At 32.7% G+C, this 12,000-nt stretch overlaps 1 long non-coding RNA gene across 3 annotated transcripts in view; it reads right to left on the bottom strand.

The window, feature by feature from the left end:
• LOC115652506 overlaps positions 1–12,000 on the bottom strand; it is a 91,535-nt gene that overhangs the window by 23,930 nt on the left and 55,605 nt on the right. For all 3 annotated transcript variants that reach the window (XR_004000663.1, XR_004000665.1, XR_004000666.1), the window contains one exon: positions 8,747–8,839. This is a non-coding gene — a long non-coding RNA (uncharacterized LOC115652506). The remainder of the gene's footprint in view (positions 1–8,746; positions 8,840–12,000) is intronic.

Raw genomic sequence — 12,000 nt, 5'->3', positions numbered from 1 at the left:
TGGCAGTGGGCCGAGACCCCGGCTGGCAGGAGCCAGCGGCTGAAACCCCAGAGCAGGGGTGGACAGAGACGCTTAGCCCACGCCCAAAACGCCAGAGCTGAGCGGGCTGACCCGCTCAGCCTGCCACTGCTCTGGCATTCTGGCTGCTGGCCCTTGCCAGCCGGGGTCCTGGCTGCAGCCCCCCTCAACTTGCTTCCGGTTGGAGTTCCAGTGCAGGCCCCCTGCCAGACAGGGTCCAGGGTTCTGGCCCTGTTCAGTCCTACAAGCCACCAGCTCCACTCACCTCAGCTGCCGATCTGGGGTTCCAGCTGGTTAACAACTGACCACTCAGAAGCCTGTGTGCAGCTTAAAGTATCCAAATACGTGTCACCAGTCATTGGAAAACTCAGCAAGGAAAAGCAAGGGCAAGGATCACACTAAACTAATAAGATCTGCATTTTAATTTAATTTTAAATAAAGCTTCTGAAACATTTTGAAAACCTTGTTTACTTTACATATAAGAGTAGTTTGGTTATATATTATAGACTTATAGAGAGACCTTCTAAAAAACATTAAATTGTATTACCAGCACACGAAGCCTTAAATTAGAGTGTATACATGAAGACTCGGCACACCACTGCTGAAAGGTTGCCGACCCCTGATTTAGTAAATATCCACAATCCTGAACATCAGAATGGTCATGAATCTTCTTCTTGACAATTAACAGCTTTTTTTTTTAAAAAAAAAATAAAAGTATTTAACAGCATATGAGACTCATTCATTTAAGTAAATGGCAGTCTTCTCCTTCGGAGGCATTTTTCCCTGAGGATGCGGAGTCATTTTTGGAGTCATCATTAAATTCTGGATTATCTTTCTTACTCCAGAAGGGTAAGGGGAGAAGGGGGTCACTTTTTCACAAATGAAAGATGAGGCTAGCACTTATCTACCTCAAGGGAATTGTAGCACTAAACCAAATATTTGCAATTTACTTTAACCATTCAAAAAGTCATTATTTAATAAAAATGTTCAAAAACAAAATTCCAGAAATAAATGTATTCTGCCTTTTTAAGTTACCTAAAAGAAGTAGACTTTCAGTTACTATAGGACTGAAATGATAACTTAACTTAAAGGCCCTGGAACTAAGATTCAGATGTTAGATGCAATCATAGAACTTATCTTACAACAGTGTAACTCTTAAAAGCACTGTATATCTCCAAAGCTTTCAAAACAGATTTCTAGTGCTTTCAAATGGAAATAGATTCTGTTGAGCCTATTCTGCATCAAACTGTTTAGAAAGCTGCTCCCTGTTTTAAACTTTAGATTCAGTATTTAAGACAATTCAAATTATCCCGTCTTCCTAGATTTAAATGAAGTGGTAAGAATTTTATATTATATGGGCCTTTCTTGTAATATGAATAATAAATTGTAAGGCACCCCAAATTCTTTCATAACAAGATGACTGTTCTTCACTATCTTCCAAGAATTACTGGCATAGATATACCAGATCCTTACTGGTGAAGAGTAACCCACACGTTAAGGAACATCCATAAATTAAGGAGCGTATGCTAACTGGCAGATTTCCCCTTCTAATTCTGAGTCAGTGGTGTCATATTTTTTGTCAGAGGCTGGGAAGACACTGCCAAGAGAATCTCTCCTTCTGTGTGCCACATGAAGCCACCTGTTCAGAGACAGAACAATCCCTGTACCCTACATCTGCAGAGTATTATTGCACACTTGTTTTCCTTATTTTGTTCTGTGTTTTTAGATCTTAAATATTTCCTAAGATAATATACAACAAATAAAACCGTAAAAATAAAAGCTTAAGAACTTTTGATCAAACTTTCTATGTCTGACTGCTTGATTCAGAGGTCGGAATCAAATTGGTTGCAAAAGGAAGGGGAGGAGCCAGTCTGAACCAGGTGGTATGAAAATACTTGTTCTTTCCATTCTAGGCTTCTTGCCTGCCTATCTGTAAAAGAAACAAAATGGATCTGATACTGCAAACACTTACCCACATGCTTAACTTTAAGCATATGAATAGTCTAACTGGCTTCAGTGGGAATACTCACATGCTTAAAGTTAAGATTGCAAGTGTTTGCAAGATTAGGGCCTAACCTGTCAGTTGACACTGATGGAAAATAAATCAGACCAGTATGGACTTTATATGATATGAGAGATAACACCTGGAAACAGAAAACCTAACCACTTTAGCAGGGGCTAAACGCCAAAGAAAAAAAATGTAACCAGGACAGTTTGCACATTAACAAGTCAAATTTCTGTTTTTTTCTTTTGCAGGTTCATGAAGGTTCGATGTTGTGGATTTTATTCTAAGTGACAATTCAATCTCTATTCTGAAGGCTCCAGCACTGGTGCAGAAGACAGACATAAATTTTACCATAACAACATATCAAATATATTCCACTCTATTTGGGTCATTGATATGATTTTTAGAAGAATTATTACATTTACAGATAAAATGGTACTTAAAAGGGAATATATTTTAGAGATATTTATTAAACTACATACAGAATGCATAAATGAAAATATTTAAAAGAATTGTAAAGCATGTAAGGATATTCTATAATGAACATTATAACTACAACAGAAACTACACCATCCTCTAAGCAAATTATGGAACAGCTGATTATGTAATAAAATAGTAAAACATACATACAAAAAAGTAAACTAGTGGTCTCTCCATTTCTCAAAGATTCGATATCAAACAACAGTAGTGAAGGCTCATATTACTATGACTTCATTTTTACATAATCGATGTAGTTATATTTTCAAGCACATCAGTACTACCTTATTTTTGTGGTAAGTTATCATTATGAATATATACAAAATACATCTTATGATGTGTTATCCTTGATTTTTATAGCTATTTGACTGTACCTGCTAATTGACATAATTTGATATTTTGCAAGGAGTCTCCTACTAAGTGTAACTACTCGAAATAAGTTAGAATGAGGCAAACAGTTGATTCTAGGCTACTGATGGATTTTTGCTCATTCAAAATATGCTTATTCTCCTCATGCTCTGTTTTCCTCAAAAGAAAAAAAAAAGCATTAAATTTAAGTCTTTCTGTGGTGGCACCTTGCCATCTCAAAATCTGTGTCTTTATGAAGCTATTTGAAGGGTATTGTGCAGAGTGCAGGGACAAAAAACAAAACAAAACCAAAAAAGCACACTGAGAACACGGTGTGTTTATCATGGTGGGTGAACTCCAATTTAACAGAGCATAAGAACTTTCTTAACTCCATCTCTATTCAGCAAAACACTCAAATATGTGCTGAAGTGTTTTGCTAAAGAGGGAGAGAGTGTGCTGAATCAAGGCCTTAGTGACTAGTTCGATACAGTTTCCTACAGAACAGAAAATGGGTCACCCACATAGGTTAAAGCGAAGTTATTTTGTAGTCTAAAAATGTAGACATGAAAAATATTCATAATGTTGAGTTGTCACATTTTCATCAGAGAAACCTCAATAGGATCGACAAACTGAATTCTACACATGAAAAATACAAAGGATGAATCTGTTTTCTAAACAGGAATTTTTTTTAAGGAAAATATTTTTTGTGAAGGTTCTTGTACTTGTTAAATCAAGTATTGAACATTGGTATACATTTCTTATGGTAAGTTAGCAAAGGTATCAGTTTTAGGTATAAAATACTGATAGCCAAGTCGCTATGACTGCAAGGTTATAGTTGACACCAAGACCTTAATTACAAATCTAGGGAAAGTTACTGCTTTAAAGACATACAGAACTATCTTTCAGAACCTAATGCTGTAGAAGAAATTATTCTCTAACTAATAGTTCAAAATTCTCCAATTTATAAACTGGATGCAAAACAAGCACTCTTGCAAACTAAGGCCCAGATTTTAAACCTTACTATGATATTGAGAAAGAACAGGCATTTCCCTATGGTCATATTTCCAATTATATTTGTATGCACTATTGAAGTGAGCAAAGATTTAATTCCATTTTTGAATCAAATCTACAGCTTTACTAATTGAAGTAGGGACAACATATATTTAATAATCCTTGCATACAATACACATTAAATTGAGATATATGCATACATAATGAAGATCAGAAAGTGGCCCTTTGTTTAAAAAGCAGCTGTGTGACCCAAGATGATGTCTCCTAATTAATATTCTTCCCACCTTTGGGCCAAAACATCTGTTAGGATGGGCTCATGGAGAGGATCTGCACAGATACTGGTGAAAAATAGGAGCTGGTGGAGAAGCATCATTCTCCCTTCTTCTAAAGCCAGTAGAAGATCCTCTGCATGTTTGGAGGCATGAAAAAGAGAACCCTTCTGTTCACCAGTGTTTTGCCTGTACAAGACAATGCTAACAGAGTAAATATTATGTTGCAAAGAATCCTCTTTTACGATGTGAATTCTCTACATGTGTGTTTTGAGCCAATTACAGGTGAGGGTTCCTATCAGGAAGAAATGGTGCCAGGAGAGATGGCAGGCCTCCTTCTAATCCCCCACTCCTGACAGATGTTTTGGGTAGCTTACATTTATGGATGCTTGGGTGTGCTGTGCTACTCTTTCTGTGCTAACAGCCTGGAGATCACACCCCCAGTCCAATCTACTAAGGGCCAACTTTGCCCCAGGAGGTTACCAGCACAAGTTCCAAGTCATAACCTAGGATTTCCCAGTCCTACTGCAAATTTCCCCCATATAGGGGATAATTTAACTCATTTTAGATATATTATGAAGTATTAAATGCAAGCTCCATGCATTTTTAAAAATAGAATATAAAGCCAATTGAAAAGTTGTAAAGACCATAAAATGCTGATTATAACACTATTTTCACAGAAAATCTCTTTAAATTAATGTTAATTGTCACTATTTAGACCCAGTCATTTCCCCCTAAGCAAAACCATCTTTAATACAAAAGGGGAGTTGGTGTGAGTAGCAGGGTGAAATAAGAAGACTTTGTTCTGAAGATTTTAAAACAAACTATTTACTACCATAAAGAAATAAGGGCAAATTCAAAAGGTTAAAGTATTAATGCAATGGTGTAAATATTTTACATATAACTAAATGTTAAATTGCATTTCACAGAAAAGCTGAGTTTCTTATTATTTAAAAATAGTGTACCTGACAGAATAAGACATTCCCCTCCTACAATACTTTAGTTGTGAAATAATTTTCTCATTAAATATTGCCATAAAAACTTTACACCAGACTGGGGCTCCCCCCCAGAGAATATGTAAAAAATTATTCAGATTTTTCACTTCAGAAAATGCTTGCAGTGAATATCCAACTATTATTTCAAATAAACTCAGAAATTAGCATGTTTGGTAATAGAGGATTACTCAGACATTAAATAGACCAGTCAATCAGCAACCACATCTCCCAACACACTGCTTCGCCTCCAAATTATATGAACTCTTGACAAGATAGACAACTCAAAACAAGGTAGATTAAAAAAAATATTAGTGCAGTACAGTGAACAGTAAAGTAAGTGAATTCTGATTCTAGAAAACCTCAAATGCGGTTTTAATGTATTGATTTGGAGGCACTTCTACCAAACTTTTTGGTTTAAAAAAAAAAATCAAGATGAGGCAATCCTCCCATCCACATCTAGACATAGGTTTTTGGGTAAAAGAACAGATATTTAAAAATCATTTAGTTTTAATTATTATTGCTAAAGAGGATCTGCATGTAGTTCGTGGCTTCTTAAAAAGTAAGTCTCATGAAAACAATGTTTATTCATAGGCAAGGAAAAAATTAAGTGGACCAGCCTCAAATCCTTGTTACACAAATGTCTTACTAAATGACTGGCAGAATAAAACTGAAATGCTTATTTAAATCTGATAACATACAAAAGCCTACATTAAAATGTTAATGCTGGATTTAGTTTAAATCAACAAAAACCAGGAAATGCAGTTATGAAGGATTCCAAAACTTTAAACTGCCTTGCCTAAGATATCATAGTTTTCAAACAATGGGTGATTTTACATGTGTTGTAATAACTAGGCACAAGTTAAATAATTTTCATGAAGTAGATATGCAGCTATTCATTTCAACTGACTTAGAAAAGCAAGAGAAGACTATAAAGAAAGCATAGGAAAATTGACACAGTAATCTGCAACAGCTTTTTTAGAGAGTTATGATCTATTATATGAGCATGTGTTGTCAGCTCTCAAAACTATTATTTAGCCAACGTCTATAGTTTTGTGTACACACCTAAAGTAGGAATAATAAAAATGGTCACAAAATGTTACACATATGCAGGTTTGTAAAAAAGTAAATCTTGTGCACTTTTATCCCTTTCATCTTCAATTACTATTAGATAATTAAGACTAATTAAAAAAGTTAAATATAAATAGTAATGTTTAAATGCCCACACCAATTATTTTTAAGGGCCCCTCATTGCAGTCCTTATTCAGGCAAAACTCCCAACAAGAGTTTTGCCTAAGTAAGGATTGCAGCAGTCAAACTTAAGTGTGAGAAAAAACACACCTTACATCCCTCTAGACAGTCACTATACTCTCTTTTGGGCTGTGAATAATACAGACCAAGTTTCAGTATGGAAAATTTCTATAACAAATCAAGAGCTGAAAAGTGGATTTTATAATGAAAATTGACTTTATTTAAAGTAGCAGTCCTGTGTGATATTTGAGCTTGTAAGTTAGTAAGCCTTCTGAGTAAGTGTGTTGGTACACATTTTAATTCCTCATTTTGAGGCAACTCCCCCAAAATACTACTATATTCCAAAACTATCCATTTAAGGCAATCAAGTATTTTGAACAAATATTAAAAAACAAAGGATTGCAACTATTAAGGCCATGATCCTGCAAATTTTTACTCATAGCAGCCTTTAACACTATCTGTGTCTAAGAGTTTGCAGCATTAGGCCCTAAATTTACAATAATCCTTTAGATTTATAGTTAAAATCTAGACAGCATACTGTCCTTCAAAATATTACATTAGAAATACCCTCAACATTAGTCAGACTGAGGAACACCTTATCAAATTTTCACCTTTTAAATTTGTAACAAGGGAATTTTAGATAGATTTGCCTACCAATATAATTCCAATTTTCATTAACAGGACTGTAATAGCTTTTGCACAGAAAAATTAGAACAAAATTATTAAAATGAATGCAAAGTCCTTATATTCTTAGAGAACTGGAAACTCAAATTATTCGTAACTGAATAATATCCATTGAATCAAAAACAGAGGTTCTGAACAGCTTCTAAAGTTTAAAAAAAAACTTTGCATGTTATGCAAATTATCCCAAACAGGAGTATTAATAATAATCCCAATAAAATAGTAATTTTGGGGGGTTTGTTTATTCTAATAGAGATTTAAAAAAATTCACTACCTATTTACAATAAAATAAAGGCAAGATGGTGGGTTTATCAACATATAAAAGTTATGCTCCAGTCCAAATTTATTTACATTTTATATTTTGTGGACTCAAGGTTTTGGTTTTCAGATGTTAATTTTATGTAGAAGGCTTTCAGTATCTACAAAATGGTCAGACTATATAGAATATTTCCCATACATTCTTTAAGAAAAAAAATTTCCTAAAATATTGTTACAATAAAAGGTGTATTATTGCTGACCACTTGCAATCCTTCAACCTGATTTGAAATTAGCTACCGAATAAAGGATAGATACATTTTACACATCTATGGATTTGCTGGAGCTTTTTCAGGTACAGTCAGCAATTGTATGGGCATATTGCAGCTTTTAAAAGAAAAGTTTATATCTTACATTTTGGTACAATTATTTTCTGCAAAGATATATACATTTAAAAAGGCAGTAAGATTTGATTAAGGCTAAAAGCTCTAGACCAGCTGAATACTCAAATTGCGAATGTCACACACAATATGTTCATAAAATTAGTTTTTGCCACAATGCATTTTATGAGAGAGAAAGTCTTTTAATTTCTAGTGCTCTGTTTAGTGTTTAAACATAAATTTGTTTGATCTTAGTGTAATTACTTTTTAAATTTCAGTTGTTTGTTTTAATGGTTAGCTGAGATTATTCATATACAAGTAGAAAGGTCTTGATTACTTTGAGTGGATTTCTCAGTTTCAACCAAAATTACCACTTAGTACAAAGCAAGACTTGCAAGATGAGTACTGTATATTCTATGTTTATTATTGTTAAATAATTCATTGTTTTACTGTATAATACCTAAATATTTATTGATAGGTTCCAAGATAAATTAAAATTTCTGATAACTCTTTATATAGGTGGGGTTTGAAAATTTTTTTGCAAATTCTATACTGCTTTAATGGTGAAGTGGCTAGTTATTAATAACTTTCAAAAATAATTTTGTACAATACATTTAAATGCACTCAGCTAGTTCTCCATTCTTCTTTCACACACACTATTGACAACAGAATAAAATTACTTAAAAATAACTATTGTATCATCCATTACTATTATTATTTTGCATTAGCAGTAGTGATTCCCAGTACAAGAATATGAGAACAACACTATATGGAGAATTTATGTAACTCCAATAAGCAAGACTGTTGCAAGCTCAGCTTTTTGTACATATTTTGGCCACTTAACACACAGACTGTCTTCAGAGGGAAATGGAGACTGTTTTTTTATTTAGTCTTAAAACTTAACAGAGCGAATGTGAAGAAGAATAACTTCAGCAAACAGAAAATCTTTAACTCGGTATAACAGTCTCACTATGCATAAACCAAAGAAGTCCTATTACTACATGCATTTTTTAAAATAAAGAGCATCTGAAATATGTGAAATGTTAATATGATATATACCATTCTCATGCTCCATCAGCTTTCCAGAGAGAATTTTTCAATCACAGAAGTAAGTTGTTCTCCAGAATCAGCTCTCTATTGAAAGGTCAAAACCTGCAATAAAAATGTCATGTATTATAACATATTTCCGACACCCACAGTTTCATGGTTGATCCCCAAACATAGATGTAGGTCATCAAGTTGACCCTCACTTTGTCTATGTTAAGGAAAACCCTAATTTTAAAAACACACACACAAAAAAAAAACCCCTCAAACTGACTTGATTAGAAACACCTGTGATATGCTTCTTTATTATCAGTAGCCTCCTGAAACAAATCAGATTAGTATGTTTCTGCTTTCATTCTCCCTATAATGTATTCTTGTGGGAAGTAAGGGGGAGAAAGAGTGGGAGGAGAGAAAAAGAATTAAACAGTTAACTATAAACATTTAACAATTAATGTGTGCACTGTGATACTTCCTGAAATCCGCTACTGACTTTTATCAAGAAGTGTTTAGCATGTAGTGCTTTCTTTAAAACAGTTTTTAGTCCACTTTTTTCAAGACACCAGCAGTACAATCAACATTTTTAACAAGGAGGAATTGTATAAACACAATAAATTACTCTATAGCATCTAATGGAATTGTATAGTATTGCAGTCACACACATTTGAAAGCGGGGGGTGGGGGGTGAGAAATGTGACCATGGAATTTATTGGATAAAAACAAGGCAAAAACCTGATAAAGATGGTCACTTCAAAATATTTACAGGAAGAAACAATGAATTAATATAGCCAAATTCTCAGATTTATTTAGCTTTTGGACTATAGGTGCTATGACAAGATACATCCTGACTATGTCTAATAAATAAGCAGCAGATGATTAGATCTGGTCACCTGGTTACAAATATTTTCAATATATTTGCTCTTTACTCCTTAACTGTATTTTCAAGTTTTATTAAAGACATCAATAATATCTTGAATAAGGTTAACTTACTTTTATTGTAAAAATGCATTTTTCTTTACCTTTATTTCTCTTCCCCAATACACCTTCACCATTTCCACCCTTTAAGCACAAATAATTTGGAAAAAATATCCAGACAATAATATATTTCTTTTGTTGATTTTTTTTCCTAAACAAAATTGTAGAAATATAATAGTTTAGTATGTTAAATGTTAAGTTTGAAGCTAAACATACTCCTGTTATCACAAAAGAAATTTAAAATCACGATCAAGATATTTTTCTAAGCCCAAATCTTAACCCAATTGGACATTTCTTACTAGATAAACAAATCAGTGGATTTTTGATTCAATTCTCAAAGTTAATAATAATCTATATTTACAATGGATACACTTACCAGCCTTTAGAAACTAAATAGCTAAAAATATATATATTTTTGCCACTTTCAGTAGCGGTTTCCTTCAGACATTAACAAAGACCACAGAGAGTCATTGCTATTTTTTTCAGTTTCAAGATTATATCTTGATTTTGAATAAGTCTTCTTTGGAAATGCTTTCATATTTAGTAAAAACTATATATTTGTATTTATATACCATTTGTGTGTATACACAATAATAAATGGGGACATACTTGTACTCTAGTTATTCTAAACTGCTAAAATTTTAAAAACTGTTCAGAATTAAAGGAAGATTTTGAAGTCTACTACTTTCCACAAATAGAAACTAGCTTTCAAAAGTACAACTACAGTGAACTCCAATTAGACACAAATATTAGTCAATTAAAAATAGTCAAACTTACAACATAACTGAATTAGAAATGAAGTTACATTATCCACCTCCAATCTTCATGCAAGACTGATGGAAGTTGTCATACAAAAATAAATGAAGCTGAGAACTAAATTATTTCTCAGAATTATAGACTCATTAAATCTCTAAGGTATAGACCTATCCAAATGTTTCTTTTAGCAGAATTAGACTTAAAAAAAATTACAATAAAGGGTTAAACAAATCAACACAGGCATTGATTTAAGTTATATTAAACAAAACAGAAGGTTTAAACTAAGCCAATCCTTAACATCTCAGAAACACAGTGTACCACACACAATTATGAAAATATTTTCATGATAATATAGAGTTAAAAAGAAAAGAAGTTCAAGTTTGATAGGTACTAAGACAGTGACTACTCAGCAATTCTATAGAGCAAGTGCCAATAATTCACAAAATAAATAAAACTGCAAACCGACTTTTTCATTTAGGTTTAAATTTAGACAACTTTCATATCCCTATTATTAGTCTCACCTTTCCCTCAATATTTATAAATACTTACGGTTATTTCTATCTTAAAAATGCATTACTAGCCGAGTCAAAAATTAAATAACTTATTTCTAAACAAAAGTAGTGTATAAAGAGTCACAGAAATGTAATATACTGTGTATAAAAATAAAGTGATTTTATATAGCTTGATCCAAACAAAAAAATATTATTATTAAATAGGAAAGGTAGTATTTTTTTCTGACCACTGGTTCTAGTGCAAGATTATTATTATTAGCTATTTAGAACTTTCAAATAGATGCACAGAGAATATATCCAAAATATATTTATATACTTTAAAAAAAACGATTCTGTTTTTTTAAATTTTTGCTATCAAATATTCATTTCAATTTGGACACAAAAGCCTGAATTTTATTCCCTATAGCTTCCACAGATAGCCAAAATAAGTCTAAGATGCTCTACCTTTGGACAATTTGTGATGAAATAAGCAATGAATGTAATTACTGAAATGATTAGTAATTGGCTTTGGAAAAAAAACCTGTATGTAAGAAAGCAAATACCTCCAGCATATGCAGAGACTATAATTTTAAGTTTCCCAGTTCCTTTTAAATATAGTTTAATATTTCCTATCTCAAATATTAAAAAAAAAATTGTTACAAAAACAGACCGTTATATTACTATTTTGTACATAAAAATAGGAGGTGTGTGTATACATTACACAAAACATTCCAGATTTGTTTTTGATACACCTGTTAGAACAGCCTTATGACATCCAATATGGGTAACAAATTTTCCCTGAGGAGTGTACATATAGGCAGGTAGCGTGTATGCAGTTCAAGCAATATGTAACTACAAATTCTAATGTATCCTAATACAGAAAATAACAATTAACTTAAGGAAATTAAAACTATTAAGTTTAGAAATAAGTTTTCTTCTATAGCTTTGTATTTCACATGGAACAGTAAGAAGTCTCGATTCTATTAAGCTTAAAAAAAAAACAAAAAACAAAGAGGGCAGATGGTACAGTCTAACTTTAATATCTAGCTA

This window comes from Gopherus evgoodei, chromosome 1, assembly GCF_007399415.2.
Source record: "Gopherus evgoodei ecotype Sinaloan lineage chromosome 1, rGopEvg1_v1.p, whole genome shotgun sequence".
In the NCBI taxonomy this organism is placed as follows: domain Eukaryota; kingdom Metazoa; phylum Chordata; order Testudines; family Testudinidae; genus Gopherus; species Gopherus evgoodei.
This window is presented reverse-complemented; position numbering and strand designations above follow the sequence as displayed.